We start from the raw sequence: 6,189 nt of genomic DNA, 5'->3' as shown, positions 1-6,189 counted from the left end.
TTGTCTTTTCATTTTGTTCATGGTTTCCTTTACTGTGCAAAAGAGTTTCAGTTTAACTAGGTCCCATTTGTTTATTTTTGTTTTTATCTTCATTACTCTAGGAGGTGGATCCAAAAAGATTTTGCTGCAATTTATGTCAAAGTGTCTTCTCCCTATGTTTTCCTCTAGGGTTTTTTATAGTATCCATTCTTACATTTAGGTCTTTAATTCATTTTAAGATTATTTTTGTGTATGATGTTAAAGAATGTTCTAATTTAATTCTTTTACATGTAGCTGTTCAGTTTTCCCAGAACCACTTATTGAAGAGGCTGTCTTTTCTCCATTGTATGTTCTAGCCTCTGTTGTCATAGATTAATTGACCTTAGGTGATTGGGTTTACTTCTGGGCTTTCTTTCTGCTCCATTGATCTATATTTTTGTTTTGTGCAAGTACCCTGTTGTTTTCAGGACTGTAAGTTTGTAGTATGGCCTGAAGTCAGGAAGTCTGATACTTCCAGCTCCGTTTTTCTTTCTTAAGGTTAGTGCGGCTACTAGGGGTCTTTGTGTTTTCATACAGACTTAAAATTTTTTTGTTCTAGTTCTGTGAAATATGCCATTGGTCATTTGATAGGGATTGCATTTGATCTATGGATTGTCTTGGGTTATATGATCATTTTAACAATATTGATTCTTCCAGTCCAAGAACATAATGTATCATTCCATCTGTTTGTGTCATTTTTAATTTCTTTAATCAGCATCTTACAGTGTTTGGAGTATGGTTCTTTTGTCTCCTCAGGTAGGTTTGTTCCTAGATACTTATTTCTTTTGATGTGATGGTAAATAGGATTGTTTCCTTCATTTTTCTTTCTGATCATTCATTTTGCTTTAAGGCTCCAGTTCCCCCTGCAATCCTGGTCCAGCTGCACACCCGGGGGCCTTGCCACCTGGCTTCCAGTAGAGACCTTGTAAAGATCCATGAAAAATCTGGACTGCAGAGCTGGTCCTTGGGGGCTCCAGCTTAAGAAGTGCTGCCCCAGGGGTTCCAGAAATTGAGAAAGGAAAAGTGAATGGAGTAGTGGGGTGGCATAGAGAAGGGTGAGTGCCCTGGGAGATTTTGAGAGAAATACCCTCCACCTAAAACCCCTACCCCTGCAACTGATATATTGGTGTCATGGGATTTCAGTGCCTTTTGTGAGGTGATGGCTCTGCTTCGTTACTCCTGTGCTCAACACTATGCCAAACCAAATCCTCACCTCTTACTGAATTCCAAGGATTTTGAAAGCACTGTTCACGGCTGACTTGGTTTTCAGTTCCCTAAACAGCAGTTTTGAGCTGTCCAAGCTATTTAAAAGTATTCTGCTTAACTAAGACAAAACTCTATTCTTTTGAAAAACTAACTAGAATTCAGAGAAAATATGCTCTTCGCCCCATTCCATCAATCTTCTGCACACTTGGTGGGTACAAGATTGGATACACCAGACACCTCTGACTATCTGGCCCAAACTGGGTCCCTTCACAGAGGGGACATAGGTCTGCCATTCAATATCCGATTCTGAAGTCTAGCCATGGCAATCAGACAAGAAAAAGAAAGAAAACCTATCCAAATTGGAAGGGAATAGGTAAAATTTTCATTATATGCAGATGACATGATATGATATATAGAACCTAAAGACTCCACACACAAACTACTAGAATTGATAAACAGATTGAGCAGGGTGGCAGGATACAAGATAAATACAGAAATCGGTTGCATGTCTTTACATGAACAATGAAATAGCAGAAAGGGAATGGAAAAAAAAACCAATCCCTTTTAAAATTGCATCCAAAAAAATAAAATACTTGGGAATAAACCTGACCAAGGTTGTGAGAGACATATAAGCTGAGAACTATAAAACATTAATAAAGGAAAGTGAAGAGGATTCAAAGAAATGGAAAGATATCCCATGCTCTTAGAATGGAAGAAATATTATTAAATTGGCCACTGGAACCAAAGCAATCCACAGCTTTAATGCCATCCCTATCAAATTACCCATGATATTTTTCACAGAACTAGAACAAAGAATCTTAAAATTTATATGAAACCATAAACAACCCAGAATTGCCCAAGCAATCCTGAGGAAAAAGAACAAAGCAGGAGACATAACGCTTCCACACTTCAGAGAATACTACAAAGCTACAGTAAACAAAACCGCATGGTATTGGCACAAAAACAGACACATGGATTGATGAAATAGACTAGAGAGCCCAGAAATAAACCCACACACCAATGGTCAATTAATCTTCGACAAAGAGGCAAGACTATACAATGGGAAAAAAGACAGTCTCTTCAGCACGTGGTGTTGGGAATGTTGGACAGCCACAGGTAAACCATTGAAGTTAGAACACACCCTCACACCATGCACAAAAATAAGCTCAAAATGGCTGAAAGAGTTAAATATAACACATGACACCATAAAACTTGTAGAAGAGAACATAGGCAAAACATTCTGTGACATAAGTTGTACAAATGTTTTTGTAGATCATTCTTCCAAGGCAATGGAAATAACAGCAAAAAGAAACAGATGGGACCTATACAAACTTATAAGCTTTTGCAAAACAAAGGAAACCATAAAGAAAATGAAAAGACAACTTATGGAATGCAAGCAACCATTTGCAAATGATGCAACCTACAAGGGCTTAATTTCCAAAATATACAAACAGCTCATACAACCAACCCAATCAAAAAAATGGGCAGAAGACCTAAGCAGACATTTCTGCAAAGAAGACATACCAATAGGCACATGAAAAGATACTCACCATTGCTAATTACTAGAGAAATGCAAATCAAAACTACAGTGAGGTATCACCTTAAACCAGCTGGAATGGCCATCATTTTAAAGTCTACAAATAAATGCTGGAGAGGGTGTGGAGAAAAGGGAATGTTTCTACACTGTTGGTGGGAACGGAAATTGGTGCAGCCACTATAGAAAACAGTATGGAGGTTCCTCAAAAAAATAAAAATAGAGTTGCCATATGATCCAGTAACCCCTCTCCTGGGCTTATATCCAGACAAAAGTGTAATTCAAAAAGATGGACCTCTTGTGGGGAGGGCTGCATAGTCTGGTGGGACAGTCCTTCACCCCATCATCAGTGCCTGCAACCTTTGCTCCTTCACCTACTCCTTCTGTGGTCAGAAGTGGTCTGAATAACCACCTTGAACTCTCTATGGCAACAGTCATGGCACCTGGTGGATATAGGGATCCTAAGGCTGTCTGGCTGCCTGCAGTAAAGGCTAAAGGCTTGGAGATTTCTGGAACATTTACTCACTGCCAAGGGCACATCTATATGGAAATGAACTTCATGAAGAAAGCTCTGTAGCACATGACAGACTTGGCAATTCAGTTTAACAAGAATAGCTTTGGTGTCATCCCCAGCACTCCTCTGGCCATCCCTACAGCACTGATGCCAAACCAGAGCATTGATGTCTCCCTACCTCTCCACACCTTGGACCCAGTCATGAAGATAGAACCTCTGAACAACCTGCAGGTGGCTGTGAAAAACAATAGTGATGTCTTCTACTTCAACTGCCTCATCCCACTCAATGTGGGTTTTGTAGAGGATGGCAAAATGAAGGACCAGGTCTTCCTTGCAACATGGAAGGATATTCCCAATGAAAAAGAACTTCAGTTTCAGATTAGGAAAGTCATTTAAATGCTGACACTGTTTCCAGCAAGTTGCAAAACAACAACATTTATACTATTGCAAAGAGGAATGTGGAAGGGCAGGACATTCTGTACCAATCCCTGACTCACTAATGGCATTTGGGTTTTGGCCCAGCTCCATAGCAAGCCAGAAAACCCCAATTACACACTGTTGCCGAAGTGTAGAGCTAGCTCCTGAAGCCTCCCAGTACATCTATCAGGTCTACGACAGCGTTCTGAAAAACTAATAGACTGGTCCGGTGCCCTCAGGCCATCCTGTGATTGGTGCAAGCCAAGAACTCTTAACTGGAAGAAATTGTATTGCCGTGTGGAATCTGAACCCAAACACACGGAGGCCACCCACCAAGGTAGTGATGGGTCTGACCTGTGCTAATATTAGGGCACAACCTTTTGGATAGTTTTAGCTATCCGACACTGAGCATTTGTAACCACAGCTTCAATCACTTCCCACCTCTTGCCACCTGCTGCTCTCTGTCCTTACTTGTGGGCTTCTCCATCCTGTGCCAGTGGCTGGCATTTTTGACTGTAGTTTGATATTTTGTAATTGAGAGCTGGCTTCAAAAGCAGCAAAAGACAAAATAAAAGCAAGGAAAAGTGTCCCTGATAGAAAAATAAGGTTATTTGTTGTGTTTTTTCTACTCAGCTGTTTGAGCATATTATACATATTACAGAGGTTTTCCAAATATTTCCCCCATTTTGTAGGTACACTCTGCTCTCTGTAAATTGTTTCCTTTGCTGTTCAAAGGTTTATGGTTTAATGCAATCTGTTTTTCAAAATTGTTTTTTCTTTTGCTGCCTGTGTTTTTGTGGTCACATCTAAAAATACATTGCCCATAGCACTGTCAAGACGTTTTTTTGCCCCTATATCTTCTTCTAGTAACTTTACAGTTTCGGATCTTATATTTAATTCTCTAAACCAGTTTGAATTAATTTTTGTATACAGTGTGAGATACAAGTCTAATTTCTTCCTTATGCTTGTGAATATTCAGTTTCCCATGAATTTACTGAAGAGAAGATCCTTTTCTCATTATATATTCCTGGCACTTTTGTCAAGATCAATTGATTGTTATATGTGGATTTATTTCTGAGGTCTGTATTTCGTTCCATTGTTCTATATGTCTGTTTTTGTACTGTGACCATACTGCTTTGATTACTATGCTTTGTAGTATAGTTTGAAATTATGAAGCATGATACCTTCAGCTTTGCTCTTTGTGCTCAAGATTGCTTTGGATATTTGGGGCCTTTTATGGTTCCTTATGAATTTTAGTATTTCTTTTTCTGTTTTCTGGGGAAACTGCCTTCGGAATTTTGACAAGGATTGCATTGACTCTGTAGATTGCTTTGGATAATATGGACATTTTTAATAATGTTCATTTATTCAGTCTATTAATATGGGCGATCGTTCCATTTATTTGTGTCTTCTTCAAATTCTTTCATCAATATTTTATAGTTTGCAGTGTACGGCTCTTTTACATTCTTGGTTAACTTTATTCCTAAATATTTTATTCTTTTCACTGCTATTGTAAATGGGACTTTTTAAAACCTTTTCTGATAGTTTCTGTTGTTAGTATAGAGAACCACAAGTGATTTTTTTTTTAAATGGATGGCTAAATGGGTTTTTATTTATTTATTTTTGGCTGTGCTGGGTCTTCGTTTCTGTGTGAGGGCTTTCTCTAGTTGTGGCGAGTGGGGGCCACTCTTCATCGCGGTGCACAGGCCTCTCACTATCGCGGCCTCTCTTGTTGTGGAGCACAGGCTCCAGACGCGCAGGCTCAGTAGTTGTGGCTCACGGGCCCAGTTGCTCCGCGGCATGTGGGATCTTCCCAGACCAGGGCTTGAACCCGTGTCCCCTGCATTGGCAGGCAGATTCTCAACCACTGCGCCACCAGGGAAGCCCCAACAAGTGATTTTTATATGTTGATTTTGTGTCATGCCGCTGACTCGATTCATTTACTAGTTTGAACAGTTTTTGGAAGTGTCATTTTTAGGTTTTTGTAGATACAAAAACATGTCATCTGCAAACAGAAAATTTAGGGTTACCTTCATGATTTGGATTTATTTTATTTATTTTTCTTGCCTACTTGCTTTGGTTAGGAATTCCAGTACTGTGTTGAAAAGAAGGGGCAAGAATTGGTACCCTTGTCTTGGCTGAAACTTAGGAGAAACACTTTGGGGACTGTTAGCTTTGGGCTTGTCATATGACTTTTAATGTGTTGAGGTATATTCCTTCTATACCTAATTTCCTGACAGTCTTTATCATGAAAGGAAGTTGGATTTTGTCAAATAATTTTTATGTATCTATTAATATGATCATATTTTCCCTTTATTCTCTTAATGTAATGTATCACATTTATTGATTTGCATACATTGAGCCATCCTTGCATCCAGGCATAAATCCCACTTAATCATGGTGAATGAATCCCTTGAATATGCTGCTGAATTTAGTTTGCCAGTATTTTGAGTGTATTTCATCTATGTTATTCAGGAATGTTGATCTGTACTTTTCTCAT

At 39.0% G+C, this 6,189-nt stretch overlaps 1 pseudogene; it reads left to right on the top strand.

Annotated features, from left to right (window-relative positions):
• The first annotated feature begins 3,047 nt into the window (after positions 1 to 3,047).
• LOC137755861 (AP-2 complex subunit beta pseudogene) lies at positions 3,048 to 3,906 on the top strand (annotated as a pseudogene).
• Positions 3,907 to 6,189: the final 2,283 nt, after the last annotated feature.

The sequence above is a fragment of the Eschrichtius robustus genome, chromosome 21 (genome assembly GCF_028021215.1).
Source record: "Eschrichtius robustus isolate mEscRob2 chromosome 21, mEscRob2.pri, whole genome shotgun sequence".
Classification (NCBI taxonomy): Eukaryota; Metazoa; Chordata; class Mammalia; order Artiodactyla; family Eschrichtiidae; genus Eschrichtius; species Eschrichtius robustus.
Note: the sequence above shows the minus strand (reverse complement) of the source record. Positions and strands in the feature narration are given on the sequence as shown.